This window comes from Oncorhynchus tshawytscha, linkage group LG11, assembly GCF_018296145.1.
Source record: "Oncorhynchus tshawytscha isolate Ot180627B linkage group LG11, Otsh_v2.0, whole genome shotgun sequence".
Classification (NCBI taxonomy): domain Eukaryota; kingdom Metazoa; phylum Chordata; class Actinopteri; order Salmoniformes; family Salmonidae; genus Oncorhynchus; species Oncorhynchus tshawytscha.
The window spans coordinates 37,254,427-37,277,259 of NC_056439.1; the positions used below are offsets into that span (position 1 = coordinate 37,254,427).

A 22,833-nucleotide genomic window follows, 5' to 3' on the forward strand; every position below is an offset into this window, starting at 1 on the left:
GTATATATGAGTCTCAGCACAATTCTGTCACAGTGGAACAGGTATATGTAGTATAACTTTATGTACTTTACCACTACAATGTAATGCCTGTGCAACTATTATTTTGTATTCCAAGTAAAAGAACATGTATATGAATGTACCGTCCGAAAGCTGATCCTGGACCAGCGTTCAGAGCAAAACGTTAGTTCGTTCTCTCTATTTTCTTGCTTTGTCCTTTTACCAGAGCAGAGGGGATCTCTGGGAAGCGGTGCTCATGACAACCAACATAAACAAGTTTCAGTAGCTATATTTATCCGTTGGTTTCACAAAACGGGGTGCCAAACCCAAGGAAAGCTGCTGCCATTGCTTTCTGTGGGGACCAGTACTATGAAATAATTGGATCTATTTAACAAAGCATGGACGAAAGGTAAGACTTTAACCCTTTCCATTTTGGCACCAGGCCCCTTTGATACCACGAGTTAGTTGGAGTTGGGGACTCTTCCGAAACTGCTGCTGCCTCCCGCCATGCTTCATTGCTTGGATAAGTGGCTAGCTAGCTATTTTGTCAGTCAGCAGGTTGACGCTAGAAAGCAACCATTTATTGAAAAATATATGTCAGTAATTCATTTTATAACAGTACCTAGCTAGTGCATATTGTTGTCGCTATGCTAGCTAACGTTGACTAACTTAACAGGGGGTTTGCTAGCACTAACTAGCTAGATAGTAAGCTGTGTCACTGTGCGTATATGCATGCAATACTGGGTTCATACGGACAAATAAAACATTGCATTCTTACAAGAATTGCTGCTACGTTAGAGAAGCGGACTAATCAGTGGTTTAAGTCGAATTATTAGCTAGCTATCCTGTTGACAGTACGTTAGCTCTGCACTACTACCTGGACCTTTCTATGCACACAACTATTGTGGACATGCAGGGGGGATTGGGACACTGCTATAAGAAATATAGTTCGTATGGTATCGGGGCCAGTGGCGATTTTAGCCCGTAAATCTTGGTGGGGCAAAACATTTTTTAAAGTGGGATGCATGCCAGCAAAGCCACTAAACAATACATGAATTGCACTATAACGGTGACAACTGTTGGGTCTACGTAAAGCTGTTCCAACAGCAGTCCCAACATCTTACCACTGCCACACCTGGCTATCAGTAGAGCCATGTAGCATTTCGCTACACCCGCAATAACATCTGCTAAACACGTGTATGTGACAAATAAAAATCGACTTTATTTGAAGCCTTGTCTGGCAGCGAAACAGTTAATTCAGCCGAATTTACTGCCTTTAAAAAAGCATAGCTGATATGGCTGACTTGCTTAAACAAATGTGGTTTCTAATGACAATTTAGATGCACAAACTATGGAATGGAATAAAGGGAGGACAAGCGGTTAAAAGAGGCAACCCGTAATTTCGATTAAGACATTAATGAGCGAGCTAGAACGGATGTAGGCAATATAACTATTTGTTTAGAAATGTACAGCAACAGTTCTTACAGTGTTCTCCCTGTACACCAATTCAGAACCGTATGATAAATAAAGTGGGTAATAAGCAGACAATGAAAGCTCTTACAATCTTCTATGATTACATTTCTCTAAAACAGGGTAGGGATAGCCCCTTTTATTTTTCAATTTTCACCTAAATGACATACCCAAATCGAACTGCCTGTAGCTCAGGCCCTGAAGCAAGGAAATGCATATTCTTGGTACCATTTGAAAGGAAACACTTTGAAGTTTGTGGAAATGTGATTTGAATGTAGGAGAATATAACACAATAGATCTGGTAGAAGAAAATACAAATAAAAAACCAACCAGTGTTTTTTTTTATCACCATCTTTGAAATGCAAGTGAAAGGTCACTGATAGGCTACATGTGCACCAGCAAGTCAGAACAGTAGGTGAAATTAAGAGGGGTAAATAGACCAAATTATTAGGGTAAGGCACATGGGCTTCTAACATCTTACTACACAACATACACTTAGTATAACTTTATTAGCTACAGTATACATATCAACCTGGCATATTACATCATTTATGCAGCAGCATACAATACATTTTTGGACTCACCTTGTTGTACTGTGCTCACTTGAACAGGAAGGTGGCGCGGCAGTCATTTGTGGGCATATTTTGTCATCAAAGTCTGGAATTTTTCTGGATTCATGGTGCTTTCGAAAACAACTGTGAACAAGGTTGAATCATGATGACGTCATTGATCTTCAGGTCGTAGGTCTAGAAAGAGGCCGGATTAACAATTCCAAGTTGGATGACCATTCAAAATGTATTTTCCCAGTCAGAGCTCATTTATTCCTGACTTCCCAGTTGTCTTGAACTCACTGAAGTCAAGTTTTTGCAGTTCCCAAGTTAACAGTTGTTAGAGCGCGGCACAAATTATGCTTAATTGACAGCATGGCCAATGTTGAACGTTTATCATTTTAAACTTGGAAAAGATCCTATTAATCCCAGATTTGGGACCACATAGCCACTCCTCTGAATAGAAGGCTAGTGATTTATTTGCAATGCTTGCAGTTAGCCACTGTCACTGATTCCTTCCAAACCACTCATTGTTGAATTTTCGATTTCCAACTTGTTGTGTAATGTTTGTTAGTGGTCAACCTATTTCAAGTTTTCATAACAATCGGTAATCTGCATTTTTGGACGCCGATTATGGCCGATTACAATACAATCCACGAGGAGACTGTGTGGCAGGCTGTCCACCTGTTACGCGAGTGCAGCAAGGAGCCAAGGTAAATTGCTAGCTAGCATTAAACTTATCTTATAAAAAACAATCAATCTTAACATAATCACTAGTTAACTACATAAGGTTGATGATATTACTAGTTTAATTAGCTTCTCCTGCGTTGCATATAATCAATGCAGTGCCTATTAATTTATCATCGAATCAAGGCCTACTTCGCCAAACGGATGATGATTTAACAAGAGCTCATTTGTGAAAAATCACAATCGTTGCACCAATATACCTAGCCATAATCATCAATGCCTTTCTTAAAATCAATACACAAGTATATATTTTTAAACCTGCATATTTAGTTAAAATAAATGCATGTTAGCAGGCAATATTAACTAGGGAAATTGTGTCACTTCTCTTGTGTTCAGTGCAAGCAGAGTCAGGGTATATGCAGCAGTTTGGGCCGCCTGTGTGAAGACCATTTCTTCCTAACAAAGACCGTAATGAATTTGACAGAATTTTACATAATTATGACATAACATTGAAGGATGTGCAATGTAACAGAAATATTTAGACTTGGGGATGCTACCCGTTCGTTAAAATACGGAACGGTTCCATATTTCACTGACAGAATAAATGTTTTGTTTTCGAAATGATCGTTTCCGGATTTGACCATATTAATGACCTAAGGCTCGTATTTCTGTGTGTTTATTATAATTAAGTCTATGATTTGATAGAGCAGTCTGACTGAGCGGTGGTAGGCAGCAGCAGGCTCGTAAGCATTCATTCAAACAGCACTTTTTTGCGTTTGCCAGTAGCACTTCGCAGTGCTTGAAGTACAGCGCTGTTTATGACTTCAAGCCTATTGTCGTGTCTTTACTATCATTAACTGAAGACTGATAGTTTTTGTCAAAGATTCTCTGTAATTAGTTATTACATGATTAGACTTAATCCTATAATGATTTTCTGAAAAGTTTACAGGCAGGCCTCTCTCATCTTTTTAAGTGGGAGAACTTGCACAATTGGTGGCTGACTAAATACTTTTTTGCCCCACTGTATGTATGTATGTATGTATGTATGTATGTATGTATGTATGTATGTATGTATGTATGTATATATTTTACATTGTTTGCAAACTGATATGTGACACTTATTAATGCCAAAATAACATGTAAAACAGGTTAAAAATGCTCAGCCCCACCTGCCCTGAATGATGGGTTGCCACTGATTGGGACACTGCACTGCTATTATAGTTCAGTGTTATGCTTTGTTCTGCTCTTGTAAGTTTGTCCAACAATAAACAATGTAGCTACCTAGCTAACAACTTAGCTTGATGTGCATTGTTCATCAAGTCCTTAATCCTAATAACAGTTCAGCCATTATCCACATATTACTTTTCATCTCTAATGTAATGCTGTATTTCCTTTTATATGTGCACTACACCAACGCATCATTCCGTGGTAGCTAGGTATAACCTGTGTAGGCATTACATTGTAGTGGTTCTGTAAGTACAGACAGTTATACTACATAGTACCACAGTTATACTACAGTAGTTATTTCACTGGTAGTCACTCTGATATGAATTAGGCCTATACAATGTAGTCATTTTTACTGAAGTTCTAAACCGTTCAGCTATGTATGCGTAACACCAGTGAAAAGACAACATGGTGATAGGCCTACTCCATAGTAACCATTTATTTGCAAGGGTGTCCTTAAATATTAGATATCTTTATTGCCTTAAGTTCTCAGATAAAGTGTGCAAAACTCTGTGGTTATCTCAAGGAAATATGTGTGAGAGAGAAAAAAACGAGTGAAAATGAGGAACCTTGAGATCTGGAGTGCATAGAAATTAGCATGAAGAACACTATCCTGACCGCGGCCCTCTGCATCAACAGATGGTAAGACTGAGACAGTACAGTGTGTCATCTGTTCAGTGTAGCCACAGCTGCAGAGTTGGTATTGGGCATTGTGCATTTAAAAGGAGTATGATTCTCTGCAAGCTCAGAAAAATGTATACATACATTTAAAAATGGTGCATTATTGAGATCGAGAGCACAATTTATTGAACTCTTTTTATATGATTTAGCAAATATCACTCTACAGAAAATCTATGGTTGATGCTCATCCTCTAATTGAGCAATAAGGCCCGAGGGGGTGTTGTATTTGGCCAATATACCACGGCTAAGGCCTATTCTTAAGCACTATGCAACGCGGAGTGCCTCGATACAGCCCTTAACTGTTGTACATTGGCCATATACCTTATTGCTATTATAACCAGATTACCAACGTAATTAGAACAGTTACAATGTAATTTTTTGTCATACGCGTATGGTCTGAAATACCACCGCTGTCAGCCAATCAGAATGTCAGCCAATCAGAATTCAGGGCTTGAACCACCCAGTTTATAATGTCCCTTATGTACTGAATGCGTGTTAATGTGCATGTGTGTTCTTGATTTACAAGGCCATTTCACAAGACCATTCTGGGGGGAATTTCTAAAATATGACGCATGCACTTCAATGGCATTCTTATTCAATTGCCTTAGTATATTGCTCTAATTGCCACAAACACTGTAGGAATATTTACACTAATTTGCTTGATGTAACAATAGTACACATTGCAACACTGCAGTTTATCACCACAGCCAAATGAGCAAGAGAGAAAACAATGAGTGGGTCAGATTATCACTTAAAAGTCAACAACAGTGCTCAACAGCTTATCTAACTAAATTGGTTAATTATGACTCGTTAAATTAATTTACCAATATTGAGACAGTGAAGTGCTCCAGAGGTTTATTTACACCCCCCCTCAAGCAGTTGCTTTGTTTCATTTTTCTGCTTTGTATGATTCAGAAATGTTTGTAAAAACTCAGCAAAAAATAAACGTCCTCTCACTGTCAACTGTGTTTATTTTCAGCAAACTTAACATGTGTAAATGTTTGTACGAACATAACAAGATTCAACAACTGAGCAAGTTCCACAGATATGTGACTAACAGAAATGGAATAATGTGTCCCTGAACAAAAGGGGGGTCAAATTAATCCAAAGTAACAGTCAGTATCTGGTCTGGCCACCAGTTGCATTAAGTACTGCAGTGTATCTCCTCCTCATGGACTGCACCTTACTTGCCAGTTCTTGTTGTGAGTTGTGACATTTTGGGGGGAATGGCCCTAGCCCTCACCTTCCGATCCAACAGGTCCCAGACGTGCTCAATAGGATTGAGATCCAGGCCCTTCGCTGACCATGGCAGAACACTGACATTCCTGTCTTGCATCACGCACAGAACGAGCAGTATGGCTGGTGGCATTGTCATGCTGGAGGGTCATGTCAGGATGAGCCTGCAGGAAGGGTACCACATGAGGGAGGAGGATGTCTTCCCTGTAACGCACAGCGTTGAGATTGCTTGCAATGACAAAAAGCTCAGTCCGATGATTCTGTGACACACCGCCCCAGACCCTCCACCTCCAAATCGATCCCACTCCAGAGTACAGGCCTCGGTGTAACGCTCATTCCTTCGACGATAAACGCGAATCCAACCATCACCCCTAGTGAGTTTAGGTTGATTTGTAAAAATGACTATGTTTCATTCATCTAGTGTGCTAAGACTTAATTGTTAAGCAGTACACCAACTATGAAAATGTGCCATTTACATTCAGATGTGAACATTTTACTAGACTAATTTGTTGTTTGTATTTTGTAGCAAAATGCAGCCTGTTTTTCCAACGAGCAGAAAACAGTACGACCACACACCCTTACAAACGATGCTATCATATATTTCCGTAATCATGATAATTTGTGACTTCATTATTATCTTTGAATGTAGAATCAGTGCAAATAGATAAAGTATATTTAGCAATGTTGATCAACAAAAAGTAGCCTTTTTGTGTGGCAATTGGTATTCTTTTGAAGAAAAGGCCTGAGATATTAGAGTTCAACCCAGTGCTCTTAACTGCACCATTAGACTGACTGCCCTAATCTCAACTCCAATTAAACAGTCTGACTACCCAGATAATTGATTAAAAGTGTTGGCAAGCAGAATACCTGTGGTGACTGACTTTCTTGTGTTTGGACACTATGGATCTCACAAGCTCTTATTTCCATGTCTGCCTGTGTTTGCAGAGCATGTTTAATCAGTTTTATCGCACTGAAGAAATATCCTATGTATACAATTACCAAGATAATATGAAATGACGTGCATTATGTGAATTTTTCTGATAGGGACCATCTCCTATGATTTTGGATATTGTTGAACTTTGCATTGAGCAACGGTTCAATAGTTAGGATAATTGCTCCCTTTCAGAAGGACATTTTCTAAATGAATATTGATGTATTGACCATGTTTTTGCTGTTTTTCACAGGTTCGATGCTTGAATAGAATCTCCAGATTCATGGCAGCGAGGCAGAATAAAGGTATTGACGAGGTATAGTAATTAAATCATCTCCGGAAATGATAAAATAGTACATTCTAAAATAAATCTAGGCCTAACCTTTGATTAGACAAGTTGACTCATGAAAAGACATGACTTGCGTCTAGGCTATGTTTAATTCTGGCTGTAGTAGTAGTTTTGTTATTGCAGGGTGCCCTATGTTCTGTACAATTTATTTTGTATAATGGATGCCTGTTTATATGAATAAACAGTTTAACAGTGTAAAATAGTCTTAGGGGAATGTATACCAGATTGTGTATAATATCTGAAGTTTTTGCCAAACACATTTTACTCACACAGTATGCTCTTCTCAATGCAAATCTTAGCTCTATCAAATTGTGTTTTCAGCTTTGGAACAACAAAGAAAAGTAGACATTATGCCGAGCAAATCCGTAGAGCAGTATACATTTAACTGTGTATATGCAAGGTGTCTAATCGTGGCTTGTTCCTTGGTACAAGCCATGTAGTTCAAGCCCATAGCTGCTTCTTCCTTCACTTAATGCAGTAATGCTCTTTCAGATGAAATGTCTAAGACATCTCATAATAACTTGGAGCATGCTGTCTAGAGCAGTCACTTGTGACTGTGTGCAAACCCCCCCTCAGCTTGGCGATATTGTAATGAGCAAAATGGTACCGTCACTCCATTATGCATACAAGCCATTGCTGGCAGTGTGCATGTCCCTCAGGCTGCAGTATTCATTAAGGGAAGCTTACCGGGCTGAAAGCTGGAGGCATGTGATAACGGGATATGATTTTCATATTTAATACATTCCTTGGAAGAGCACGCGCGTGCCGCAGATTGATAGAAGAATCAATTGCTACTTTAGTGAAACACTTTCTACTTTGCCCTGCAGCTACCGATGGAATCACTCAGCCAAGAAATGAACTTTTCTTCTTTTTTACCTGCTTTGTGGATCTGCTGGGCAGAGCTGCATGGTCTACAGTGAATGTTATTAAGCAGCTAACTGTTTGGTATTTAAGACTCTTATCAGAAAAGAAACAGAAGCCATGCTTTTTGTTATGTTTGGAGGGAGATTTTTTTTAGCCTTCTCTTCCCCCCTCAGTTCCATAGCAGACAGGAATCGCAACTTGCGCAGAGGATTGCTTATAAGATTAAAGTTAAAGCATGACTCGTGTAACATTCTTCTCAATTAGGGATTTGAAAATAAATAAATATGACCTTGATCCTAAACAATGTTTTGTGAAAAAAAAGTGATACTTTTAAAACACTCAGTTTAGGAAAAAGCCCTTATTACCGGATTTGCAAGTGTTGCATTTAAGGAGAATAAACTGAATAATACAAGCAGAAAATTGTAAGAGCAGTATTATACCAACACAAACTGTTTCCGCTGCTTGTGAATGGAGGGTATCCTTGACCATTTGATGCTATTTTGCCAATCTTGTCTAATTGTTAATGGTACTTCATGTGGTATTCTGATTATATCCCAATTTAATTATATTACCATAGCCATTGGAATTTGCATAGCTAAAATTGAAAGGGGGGCTGTGACTAGAAACATTTTGCTCTTGAGGATTGTATTTGAGCATAATGATATCAAGTAGCAGTCAATTTTCACTTTAATTCGAGTTACACAATACACTTGCATCCCCAACAAATGGTCTCCAAAAATGCCTTGCTATTTATTAGCATTTTGTTATTTGATATTGAGTAACCATGAATCTACATGTATGCACCTGGTTATTTCCTGTTTTTCAGGGAGAGGTATTACATGGCCATCCTCTGGGTGTTTCCCCCTTTCCACATGCCAGGGGTTTATACCAACCATCTGTAATTTTCATGGGTCGGCAGACTTCCAGAGAGTCCAGGGCTGAAGATGCCACCATAAGTGTACACTTACAAGAAGCCGAGCATCATTCGCCCCAATCATCGCTCACGTGCCTCGGAATACCGGCAAAGTGGCCTTTTTGAAGGACTCCAAAGTTTCCAGAGAGGTTGTTGCCGACAGCGGAGCGCATTTATCAGATGACATTTCGGGCTCAAACGATTCCCCCGACGGCTGTAATTTGAGTGACAAACATGAAAGGATGGCAGCAGTGGTTCCATCCAGCTTAACAGCCAGCGCCAGTGTGCCTTTTGGATGTGATTAACAATCTCCTACACCTCGAGTGACCTTGACGAGGCCTGAGAAGAATAGCCTATCATCCCAGCAGTATCAGCCATATGTCTGACAGGAATTCACCTGCAGAATACACTCAGTAGAGGGTCTGCCCACCAGGATAGCATAAAAAAAGAAGTTGGAGAGAGTCTTGCAAAGATCACCAACTCAAACTGACTTGGGAAAATAATCTCAAGATGTGCCAGGTTAGTGATCTTATTCCTGAAAGAAATGACATACTAGAAGATATCCAGACTCTGTATGTTCTCCATTGTTTTACTGTACTCTCTAATACTTTATTTATTAGCAATTTGATTGAAATGTGTGTTCTTTTTAAGAAATGGCTAAAATAATTTGTATTATACTAATAATGATCTATATACACAGTTATTTAAATAGCCTGTTGTGTATGGGTTTTCAGAGAGGAGTGAAGACCTCAGTATATCCAGTTCCAGTGGAGCTGTCAGTGATCAGGAGTGGCAGTGACCTGTCAATCTCCCTGACCGAGTCTGACCTGGCTGAGGTACCAACGGTGCCACATAATGTCGTCTATGTAGACGGCCATAGCAGGAGGACAGACACCCAGGGACAGGGATCTCCACAGCATCAGCATACCCAATCAAGAATCACTTGACACTCCAGAGCCTAGGAACGGATCTGAACCAAATAGAGAATCCATGTCTTAAGGAATACCATTGGAGAGGTACGTATGAGTTACATTACAAGTTTTGCCTTATACTGGGAATAATCTAATCAAAGTTTATTTGTCACGTGTGCCTAATACAACAGGTGTAGTAGACCTTAGAGTGAAATGCTTACTTACAGGCTCTAACCAATGGTGCGGGGAAAAAAAGGTGTGTGTGTGTGTGTGTGTGTGTGTGTGTGTGTGTGTAGGTAAGTAAAGAAATAAATCGGCCATTCCGATTAATCGGTCGACCTCTATTGCGTACAGGGACTATGATGGTCTGCTGACATGTTGAAAATGTCAGTGAAGACACCTGCCAGTTGGTCAGCACATGCCCGGAGCACACTTTCTGGTAATCCATCTGGCCCCGTAGCCTGTGTATGTTGACATGTTTAAAGGTCTTACTCACGTCGGCTACGGAGAGCGTGATCACACAGTCGTCCGGAACAGCTGATGCTCTCATGCATGCCTCAGTGTTGCTTGCCTCGAAGCGAGCATAGAAGTGATTTAGCTCGTCTGGTAGGCTTGTGTCACTGGGCAGCTCGTGGCTGTGCTTCCCTTTGTAGTCTGTAATAGTTTGCAAGCCCTGCCACATCCGACGAGCGTCTGAGCCGGTGTAGTATGATTCAATCTTAGCCCTGTATTGACGCTTTGCCTGTTTGATGGTTTGTTGCAGGGCATAGGGGGATTTCTTGTAAGCTTCCGGGTTAGAGTCCCGCACCTTGAAAGCGGCAGCTCTACCCTTTAGCTCAGTGCGAATGTTGCCTGTAATCCATGGCTTCTAGATGGGGTATGTATGTACAGTGGGGACGACGTCCTCAATGCACTTATTGATAAAGCCAGTGACTGATGTGGTGTATTCCTCAATGTCATCGGATGAATCCCGGGAACATGTTCCAGTCTGTGATAGCAAAGCAGTCCTGTAGTTTAGCATCTGCTTCATCTGACCATTTTTTTCATAGACCGAGTCACTGGTGCTTCCTGCTTTAATTTTTGCTTGTAAGCAGGAATCGGGAGGATAGAGTTGTGGTCGGATTGACCAAATGGAGGGCGAGGGAGAGCTTTGTACGCGTCTCTGTGTTTGGAGTACAGGTGATTTAGAATTTCTTTCCCTCTGGTTGCACATTTAACATGTTGATACCTGTCCCAGACCTGCTGTTTTCAACTCTCTATAGACAGCAGGAGCGGTAGAGATACTCTTAATGATCGGCTATGAAAAGCCAACTGACATTTACTCCTGAGGTGCTGACTTGCTGCACCCTTCACAACTACTGTGATTATTATTATTTGACCATGCTGGTCATTTATGAACATTTTAACATCTTGGCCATGTTCTGTTATAATCTCCACCCAGCACAGCCAGAAGAGGACTGGCCAACCCTCATAGCCTGGTTCCTCTCTAGGTTTCTTCCTAGGTTTTGGCCTTTCTAGGTAGTTTTTCCTAGCCACCGTGCTTCTACACCTGCATTGCTTGCTGTTTGGGGTTTTAGGCTGGGTTTCTGTACAGCACTTTGAGATATCAGCTGATGTAAGAAGGGCGATATAAATACATTTGATTTGATAGAGATTTGGTAGAACTGATTTAAGTTTCCCTGCATTAAAGCCTCCGGCCACTAGGAGCGCTGCCTCTGGGTGAGTGGTTTCCTGTTTGCTTATTTCCTTATACAGCTGACTAAGTGCGGTCTTAGTGCCAGCATCTGTCTGTGGTGGTAAATAAACAGCCATGAAAGTATAGCTGAGAACTCTCTAGGCAAGTAGTGTGGCCTGCAGTTTATCACAATATACTCTACTTCAGGCGCGCAAAATCTAGAGACTTCCTTAGATATTGTGCACCAGCTGTTGTTTACAAATATGCACAGACCGCCCCCCTCGTCTGAACGGAGTGTGCTGTTCTTTCTTGCCGGTGCAGCGTGTATCCCGCAAGCGGAATATCCATGTCGTCATTCAGCCACGATTCCGTGAAGCATAGGATATTACAGTTTTTGATGTCCTGTTGGTAGGATATTCGTGATCGTACCACGTCTAGTTTATTGTCCAATGATTGCACGTTGGTGAGTAGTATTGATGGTAACGGCAGCTTTCCTAGTTGCCTTCTGCGGGTCCAGACGAGGCATCCGGCTCTTCGTCCTCTGCGTCGCTTCCTTTTGCGAATAATTGGGATGTCTGACCTGTGGGGTGTTTGGAAAATATAGTGTGAGTCCTGCTTGTTGTTGTTGTTGAAGAAATCTTCGTCTAATCCGAGGTGAGTGATCGCTGTCCTGATATCCATCATAACAAACACTGTTCTTTTCATTGTTGATACATTTTGCTACATTTTCTTCCCAGTCTAACTATTTGTTTAATTTGGGCAGTTTATTGTTGAGTGAATTAAACAGAGGGGCAAGCTAAAGCAGCAAAACTACAGCTCTACTTTAGGATGTTCCAGAGTGGCCAAACTGAATTGGACTGTACTGGGGATTATGCTCAAGACTATTGACTTGTGCCACATCTGCAGCTGACAGAGAGGATGATGGGAGTCACGCTCCACGTGATCCACCGCACTCAGTTCAGCTCAACAGCATGGGCCTTAGCCTCAGCGCAACTTATAGGGAGGGTTTAGGACCCGTGACAAACATTATTGCCATAATCCAAGATAATGCTGTAACCAAGCAATTTTCTGCTTGAGAGACCTCAGGAAGTCTGTGTGGAGGAGGATATTTGTGGCTCCATAGTGTTCTGGAGGGTGGGCATGTGGACTGGCACTCACACTAAGAAATCCAGCACTTGGTGTCCTCTAATTGTAAGGATCGCTTGGGATGGATTTCACTGTGAAGGGAGTGTGCATTTCCGTCCATCAATCCAGACCTTTACTGTCCTCTGAAAAAGTCTGATTGTAGTCTATAGACCTAGCTTTAATAAACAGCTGTCCTCTATATGTGTTATGATAGTTCTCAGTATACTGTATGTGTTGGTAGAATAGTAACTGTTGGGGGGTGAAACTCAAATGCATATGTACAGTATAATAAACAACTGTAGCTTGTAAGTGATTTGGATTTTGCAAAGCATTGTGTAGATTCCTCAATGCATAGGCCTTATATATTATCTTGTATTTTACAAATGTTTTCCAAAGCCACATTGTTAACATGGAGCCCTGTATATGAGGGGAAAAACAAGGCTTTGATGTAAAGCTCAGAGCAGCCTGTCTCCAGCGCCACGCCACCTCACGCAACGTCAAGGTTAGAGTTTATATCGCTCTTCCCATTCAGCTCCCAGGCAGGAAAACAAGCCTTGGCAATTCATTCCATTATTCCATTTAATTTCCTCCTGGTGTGACCTGGGTAAGGGAGGAGAGAACAGAAATACACTTGGTTTTCTTCAGTAGTCCTAATAACGGCTGGAGTCTTTCAAACAGGGATGTCGTGTTGTACTCATCAAATCAATGTTTATTCGTCACGTGCACAGGATATTGATGTAAAGGGTAGAGTGAAATGCTTACTTGCAAGCTCTCAATGTATTACAATGGAGCAGTATAATTCTCAGTATTAAGAAATAAGTAATACAAATTAGTTTAAAAACAATTGTGACGATGATAATATGTATACAATAAGAATACAGTGCATTCGGAAAGTATTCAAGACCTCTTGATTTTTACCACTTTTGTTACGTTACAACCTTATTCCAAAAAAACATGTCATTGTTTTTTCCCTCATCAATCTACACACAATACCCTATAATGGCAAAAAAATGTGTTTTAATAGTCTTTGCAAATGTATTCTAAAACCCCCCCCTGGAAATATCACATTTATGTAAGTATTCAGACCCTTTACTCAGTACTTTGTTGAAGCACCTTTGGCATTGATTACAGCCTCGAGTCTTCTTGGGTATGATGCTACAAGCTTGGCACATCTGTATTTGGGGAGTTTCTCCCATTCTTCTCTGCAGATCCTCTCAAGCTCTGTCAGGTTGGATGGTGAGTGTCGCTGCACAGCTATTTTCAGGTCTCTCCAGCGATGTTCAAGTCCGGGCTCTGGCTGGGCCACTCAAGAACATTCAGAGACTTGTCACAAAGCCACTCCTGCGTTGTCTTGGCTGTGTGCTTAGCATCATTGTCCTGTTGGAAGGTGAACCTTTGCCCCAGTCTGAGGTCCTGAGCGCTCTGGAGCAGGTTTTCATCAAGGAAATGTTTTGGTACCCTTCCCCAGATCTGTGCCTCGACACAATCCTGTCTCGGAGCTCTACGGACAATTTCTTTGACCTCATGGCTTGGTTTTTGCTCTGACATGCACTGCCAACTGTGGGACCTTATATAGACAGGAGGATTTTTATTCATTTAATCAATTAAATGAATAAAAATTAAATCAATCAAATGTTTCTTCAAATGCAGTCTCATAAACCATCAATCGCTATGATGAAACTGGCTATCATAAGGACCGCCACAGGAAAGGAAGAAGGAGAGTGATGGAGTGCTGCATCAGATGACCTGGCCTCCACAATCACCCGATCTTAACCCAATGGAGAGGGTTTGGGATGAGTTGGACCGCAGAGTGAAGGAAAAGCAGCCAACAAGTGCTCAGAATATGTGGGAACTCCTTCAAGACAGTTGGAAAAGCATTCCAGGTGAAGCTGGTTGATAGAATGCCAAGATTGTGCAAAGTTGTCATCAAGGCAAATGGTGTCTACTTTGAAGAATATAAAATGTATTTTGATTTGTATAACACTTTTTTGGTTACTACATATTTGTTCTTTCATAGTTTTGATGTTTCCACTATTATTCTACAATGTAGAAAATAGTAAAAATAAAGAAAAACCTTTGAATGAGTAGGTGTGTCCAAACTTTTGACTGGTACTGTATATTAACCTTTATTTAAGCAGAGAGTCCCCATTGAGCCCAGGGTCTCTTTTCACAAAGTATCCCAGCTTATGCAATTTCAAATACAAAACCAGTAAAATACAGCACAACACAAATATTCTGTAATCCATGGCTTATTGTTAGGGTATGTACGTACAGTGGGGACGACGTCCTCAATGCACTCATTGATAAAGCTAGTGACTGATGTGTACTCCTCAATACCATCGGAAGAATCCCGGAACATGTTCCAATCTGTGATAGCAGAACAGTCCTGTAGTTTAGCATCTTTTTTATAGACCGAGTCACTGGTGCTTCCTGCTTTAATTTTAGCTTGTAAGCAGGAATCGGGAGGATAGAGTTGTGGTCGGATTTACCAAATGGAGGGCAAGGGAGAGCTTTGTACGCTTCTCGGTGTGTGGAGTACAGGTGATCTAGATTTTTTTTCCCCCCTCTGGTTGCACATTAATTAACATGTTGATGGAAATTTGGTAGAACTGATTTAAGTTTCTCTGCATTAAAGTCTCTGGCCACTAGGAGCGCCGCCTCTGGGGGAGTGGTTTCCTGTTTGCTTATTTCCTTATACAGTTGACTGAGTGCGGTCTTAGTGCCAACATCTGTCTGTGGTGGTAAGATTAACAGCCACGAAAGTATAGCTGAAAACTCTCTAGACAAGTAGTGTGGCCTACTTCAGGCGAGCAAAATTTTGAGACTTCCTTAGATTTCGTGCACCAGCTGTTGTTTACAAATATGCACAGACCGCCCCCCTCCCGTCTTGTGCTATTTTATCTTGCCGGTGCAGCGTATATCCCGCTAGCTGAATATCCATGTCGTCATTCAGCCCCGATTCCGTGAAACATAGGATATTACAGTTTTTGATGTCCCGTTGGTAGGATATTCGTGATCGTACCTCGTCTAATTTATTGTACAATGATTGCACGTTGGCGAGTAGTATTGACGGTAACGGCAGCTTTCACATTGGCCTTCTTCGGGTCCTGACCAGGCATCCGGCTCTTTGTCCTCGGTACCTGCGTTGCTTCCTCTTGCAAATAACAGTGATGTTGGCCCTGTGGGGTGTTTGGAGAATGCCTTGTGCGTCCTCCTTGTTGTAGAAACAATCTTTGTCTTATCCGAAGTGAGTGATCGCTGTCCTGGCGGCAGGGTAGCCTAGTGGTTAGAGCGTTGGACTAGTAACTGGAAGGTTGCAAGTTCAAGCCCCCGAGCTGACAAGGTACAAATCTGTCATTCTGCCCCTGAACAGGCAGTTAACCCACTGTTCCTAGGCCATCATTGAAAATAAGAATTTGTTCTTAACTGACTTGCCTAGTTAAATAAAGGTAAAATAAATATCCAGAAGCTCTTTTTTTGCCATAAGATACAGTTGCAGAAACATTATGTACAAAATAAGTTACAAATAAAGCGAAAAAAAAACACATAATAGCACAATTGGTTGGGCGCCCGTAAAACTGCTGCCATTTATTCCGGCGCCATTTTGGAGCTCCCCAGGGGTGCGTGCTCAGTTCCCTCCTGTACTCCTTGTTCACCCACGACTGCATGGCCAAGCACGACTCCAACACCATCATTAAGTTTGCAGACGACACAACTGTGGTAGGCCTGATCACCGACAGCCTTTAGGCAGGAGGTCAGAGACCTGGCCGGGTGGTGCCAGAATAACAACCTATCCCTCAATGTAACCAAGACTAAGGAGATGATTGTGGACTACAGGAAAAGGAGGATCAAGCACTCCTCCATTCTCATCGATGGTGCTGTAGTGGAGCAGGTTGAGAGCTTCAAATTCCTTGGTGTCCACATCAACAACAAATTAGAATGGTCCAAACACACCAAGACAGCTGTGAAGAGGGCACGATAAAGCCTATTCCCCCTCAGGAAACTAAAAATATTTGGCATGGGTCCTGAGATCCTCAAAAGGTTCTACAGCTGCAACATCGAGAGCATCCTGACTGGTTGCATCACTGCCCGGTACGGCAATTGCTCAGACTCTGACCGCAAGGCACTACAGAGGGTAGTGCGTATGGCCCAGTACATCACTGGGGCTAAGCTGCCTGCCATCCAGGACCTCTACACCAGGCGGTGTCAGAGGAAGGCCCTAAATTGTCAAAGACCCCAGCCACCCCAGCTATAGACTGTTCTCTCTAGTACCGCATAGCAAGCTGTACCGGAGTGCCAAGTCTAGGACAAAAAGGCTTCTCAACAGTTTTTACCCCCAAGCCATAAGACTCCCGAACAGGTGATCAAATGGCTACCCGGACTATTTGCATTGTGTGTCCCCCCCCAACCCCTCTTTTTACGCTGCTGCTACTGTCTGTTTATCATATATGCATAGTCACTTTAACTATAGATTCATGTACATACTACCTCCATTTGGCCGACCAACCGGTGCTCCCGCACAATGGCTAAACTGGCTATCTGCATTGTGTCCCACCACCCGCCAACCCCTCTTTTACGCTACTGCTACTCTGTTCATCATATATGCATAGTCACTTTAACCATATCTACATGTACATACTACCTCAATCAGCCTGACTAAGTGGTGTTTTTGTGGATTTTTTTTCCTTAATGAATTTACATACAGATGTATGTAGCCTCACTATTGTATATAGCCTGTCTTTTTTTTTTACTGGTGTTTTATTTCTTTACTTACCTATTGTTCACCTAATACCTTTTTTGCACTGTTGGTTAGAGCCTGTAAGTAAGCATTTCACTGTAAGGTCTACACCTGTTGTTTTCGGCGCACGTGACAAATACACTTTTATTTGAACAATTACATTCCTCAGTAAGAAAGTCCCCAATCAATATTTTAAATTCTCCTAGCGGCACAGTAGAAACTGTTCTTGAGGTGTCAGGTCACAGTTATTGTGTGTTCTTACTTACAACAGTTAATAGTTATACTTATTGTAGTGTTATTTGCTCCACCAGGTCAAAACCATTGATACAACTAGTATTATTTTCCAGCATTTTCCATTTTCTTTGTGTGTGAAAAGAAATAGCCTGAAAGACACCAATCACTCATGTGAGACCATTACATGTGGGAAATCATGGTGAAATATCCACTGTATGCAGTGTCAGTGTAATATTGCTCCCAAGAGTCTGACCCTTTCATCCCTACTAACAATGCACTCCTGATGATGTCAAGACTCTCTAAGACACAGACAGCCACACCAAACGTGTGGTTTGAGACCTCGCGATGAAGCTCTCACAGCAATACGGAGAGGTTTGGTGCACACAACAAATTCTCTTTTCTTTTGTAAAAAGGTCCTTTATTTGAAGAGCACTGACAAATAACGTGGAGAGAAAGATGATAACTATGAGGAGGGAGGGGGGGGCAGAGCTTTTGCCCAAGCTACTTCAGTTGCATTGAAGAGGACTTAGTGCCGATGGATGGTGCACTGCAGAATGTCATGGATATAATTCAAGCTGCCAGCTTAATCAGGATGTTACCAGGAAACAACCTGCAAAAAGGAAGGAGCAATTGTTTGCTGACCCCTAACCCCAGAGCCCATTATAGATTGTCATAAATTATTTTAGCCCCTTTTATGTTGGGTGGCTCAGGATTTCTGCTGGGGTTTTTGGGGAATTCAATGAGGGACACCCAGAGCTTAATGCTCCACATGCATTAGGCACCCTTTTCTCATAACCTCACATGGACAGATTAAAGTGTAAATCTCCCACCAAAATCAATCATCTTTGGGTAATTTCTTGTTGGCACTTGGAGGTTGGACTATGTTATCTGTCCGAATTTGGTTGAAACTGGTATTTTTTTAATAATAGTTTTATGAGTCCATGTGTTTTTTCCAGGCCCTAAAGTAGATTTTGAGGCAGCCACCTTGTTATATTGAAATGGTGTGACTTTTATGTAAGTTATGAACCCCCTGTTTATTAGTTGACATTTTAATGTTTCCAGTGCTGAGGCACTTTATTTCCCTGCCTGGTACTCTGCATAAATTGACATCGAATTGAATGGTTGAGCCCATCTCTGACATTGGTTAACATGTCAATCAATTCAAATGCTACCATAGTACCTTGATCTCTTACACACACACATTAGGACATTCCTTGAGTACCAAGTTGAAATCAAATTAACTGGAAAAATCTGTGAAATCCATCAGCCATTTTTGTCTCTGTGTGTTCATTTGACCTGTATGTTATTTTAGGCTGTCCATCCTGGTGTTCTTCCTTCTACTGGAGAGCATCGAACAACTATTCCACAGAAGAGAAAGAAATGTGTACTGGGTCTCATTAGTTGGTGATAGCAAATGTAAAAAAGTGGTCAGGTAGAAATTATAGTGGTCTTAAGTTTGGCTGCAATTCTTTTCATTATCAACCAGTGTTTGTGGAGCTGGAGGAAAATGTATTCTCCTGCCACCAAGGGCTCTCACTTTTAAATTAAGTGTCATTCATTTAAGTGTCATTGCAGCACATCTTGGTTTCTAAGGGTTTTTGAAAGACACTGGATTGTCATAATAACCACACTTTGCAGCTGAATCATGGTTGTTCTGGCTTTTGGGAGTCAGGTAAATTCAACGGCTATTTGGCATTTGAAACTAAAGTGACAATTTGTCTTGTGATGTTCCATTTGTGTACACAATAAAGATCTAACAACATGTATCAATAAGTGTTTGCCATCGAAAGCAAGAAAGGAAATAACATCTTGCCCAATTATGTCCTTTTTGCCAGATTGATCAGAACTACTGTCACCTAGTTGTCAGCTTGTGAGTTTTAGTCCTGCCATGGCCTTTGCCATGAGTTTACTGTGTGTGGTGTGGCTCATCCCTAATGTGGAGTGTACTGAGAACAGCTGCTGTGCTCTGTACCCCTGACCTTTGGGCTGCTGGACTGAGCTCCGGGTTCCATGGCGATGGCTCACTCTGCTCTACATGTTCGGCAGCCTTTGTAACGCCAGGGAAGGCTTGAATGGAGAGGACCTTGATACATGTGGAGCAGTCGTCCTTCACCAGCTTCAGAGGTTGTTAAAGACCACATCAAAGGGTTGGTTGCCTGTTACCTGAAGAGATAGTTAGCTTTAACTGGTCGACCACTGAGCCCAGGAAAATAAGGTACGGCTTCTGTGAACTCTGCACCAGATAAGGCATTTTGATGTCACTGTTTTTGAAAATGTGATTTAAACTTTTAATGCATTCTTTTCATTTGTAAATGGAGTTGTGTGGTAGGTGAGGCAGTTCAAATGATCTTCATTGTCATGCTGGTTAGCACAGTAATCTTGGCCTTTTGAAATGAAGCCATGTACCGGATTTCTTTCTTTGCGTCCTTGATATTTTTTTCTAGAGAAAATTATGATTGATATTAATTTGTATAATTACTTAATCATTATTCAATATGGCAAATATGTGCAATAAGATCACAGGTTGAAAAGGTTTCAGTCGGTCTTGCTGTTTCAGGGTCCCTCAGTGTTATATTTGCTAAATCTTGCAACTAGCCTGAGTGAGTCAAGATGGGGATATTTTGAACTCTCTGTTCCTGTAATAACTGTGAGCTATAATTGAGTCATTCAGACCAGAGATATCAGTGCTCTACAAGTGACCGAGTTCAATAGACCAATCTTCCCGTCGAAATGAAAAGTGAACTGATTCAAAGAGGAATTCCACTTTTCAGACAAAGAGCAGATTAGTTCCTGTGTGTTTTTCTTGACAGTTAGAGTGGAGTTTAGATGTCGGGGGTGAGAACACATTTAGAACAGGTTGCGATTGGATCGAATGGCCGTGAACTGGCCTCCATCCTCCACAAATGTAAAAGTAATTTGTGTAACCTCCAGCAGTAGCCTAACTGTGTGTGTGAATGTGATGAGCAAATTAAACTCTATCTGTGACTTTGGTTTCTTTTGATAATCAGGAGCTCCAGATTGAACCATAGCTCCAAGCTCTGCTATGCTCTGCTAAATAAAGTATCCTGATGTGTTTTATACCCTACAGTGATCACTTGACTTTTTCTCCGTATGTAGCCAACCTCTGTTTCATTAGGTTAACTTCCATTCACAAATATCAGTTAAGTTCCAATTCTTTTCAGTATATCAAGATGTCAAACTATACCACTTTTTATTTGTGTGTACCATGTGTTTTTCTTTCCATCTACAAGGTTTTTCACCATACATGCATGAATGAGCAAAAACCATGCAGAACATGATGGTTTATGTTTGTAAAGTGTTTACAGTATATAGATAAGACAGTATAAGTACATTATCTCACTGTAACGAAAGATGTTTATGTTGTATCTTACTATGTTACATATCCATTGAGACAACAGGCCTGTGTTCCTCACGATGCTGTGTGTCTCCACCCCTGTCCTCCACGCTGCAGCTCCTGTCTCCCACCTGACGCTGCTCCTCTGGGATCACTGGTTCAAGCACACCCTTCTGCTGAAGGACCACCATGTCCTCACCACCGAGCGCCTCGTCCAGCTGTTCACTCCACTGCTACTGCCGCACAATGCCTCCTATAGCACCAAGGTATGCATCTCACAATACACTAGTACAGTTTCTTTTACATACAGTACAGACTCCAGGGGTTTGAATCCCAGTTTTTTCCCACTTCTGGCTTGTTACTGTAGCAGTCTTCATGCACTGCAAGCACATAGGGCTCTAAAGTGCTACCAATTTGGTTGCATATGCTCTAAAAATGTTGTTTTGCGACCTGGAATTTTAATTTGGGAGCACCAGTGCCCTAAAGACAAAAGCGAGCGCATATTCGTTAACATCATGGTTGTACGGAAGAGTATTAGGGCCAAGTAATGAAAAGAAAAAAAGGGATAAGTCTTGGTACCAGTTTAGGTTTTTTGCACATATAGTACTTTGAAAACTTGAAATACAAGGATAAAGTTGAAACTTTGAGAATAAAGTTACAATGAATTTTTTAGGATAAAGTCTAAATTAAATGGCAATATTTTGAGAAAGTCAATTTAACTTTACAAATTAAATCCAAATAGTAAATTAAATGTTTTATTTTGAAGACTTTACATTTTATTTAGAGAATGAAGTAAAAATATTGAGAGTAAAGTAAACATTTTGAGAATTAAGTCGCAATTATATTTCCAGTGTTTAATTGCATAGCTACCTGGCTCCATGTTGCTGTGCACTGTAAAAAGGCCTTAGATGACCTGGTAAAACCTATGGCTTTAGTAACACGGTTTCCACCGACATAACATATGGCTAAAGCATCTATGCAGCAATTTATTGCAATACCATATGGTTTCGTTTTGTCATATGTGTCCATATGCCATATCGCCTTGGGACCTTTGGTCGTGTACTGCCGTCAGCGTCGTACGTGCCTAAGCTTCACACCTTGAGGATCGATTGACTTGGTTGTAGATCTGTTGTATAGTGTCTTGTGTTACTACGAAACCTCCTTCTGAAAATATCCAATCGGCTGCGCAACCTCTTCAAGGCCATAATACCAATAATATGGTTACTATGTAGTAAAAGACCAAGGATTTCCTTGTTACTGAAGCCAATTCTAAAATATAGTTTCACCAGGCCATCTAACTCAGGCATTTCAACGGTGGCGTGCACAGCAACAGGGAGCCAGGGAAGGATGCACTTAACCAAATCCCCTACTTTAGTCTTGACATTCAACTGTGACTTTATTCTCCAAAATGTTTACTTCATTCTCTAAATATTGCCACTTTATTCACAAAATGTTACAACTTTATTCTCAAAGCATTTAGAGTTTTTAGAAGTACTGTCTGTGCAACAATGAAAAAACTCGAAGTACCACCACCCTCTATGTATTTTCCTCTTCACTTGGCGGTAAGACTCTTCTGTGTGGCTGTACCATTACAACAGTGAAAACGGCTTCTAGCCCAAACAGTTCCAAAGACATGACTCATATTACCTGCGCAACTTTTTCTTTCTTCCAACGGCAGATCGGTGGTCCTTATTTTACATTCAGAAACCATGTCGCGGGCCATTCTAAAACTATTCGCGGGTCATTTGTTTACACTTTGTACAGTCATGTTACCTCTTAGCTAGCTAGCTAACAACCTGGTAACTTTACTAGTAGGCTATATCTGAACATTTTGGGGGCACAGAAAGAAAGGAAAAGGGATAGCTTCTTCAGGAGATCATTGATCTTAGTAATGA

The 22,833-nt window shown here is 41.1% G+C and overlaps 1 long non-coding RNA gene across 2 annotated transcripts in view; it reads left to right on the top strand.

Annotated features, from left to right (window-relative positions):
• The first annotated feature begins 235 nt into the window (after positions 1-235).
• Positions 236-22,833, top strand: part of LOC112261951 — a 45,169-nt gene continuing 22,571 nt past the window's right edge. For both annotated transcript variants that reach the window (XR_002955254.2, XR_002955253.2), the window contains exons 1-5: positions 236-406; positions 7,028-7,090; positions 8,814-9,419; positions 9,635-9,916; positions 21,056-21,204. This is a non-coding gene — a long non-coding RNA (uncharacterized LOC112261951). The remainder of the gene's footprint in view (positions 407-7,027; positions 7,091-8,813; positions 9,420-9,634; positions 9,917-21,055; positions 21,205-22,833) is intronic.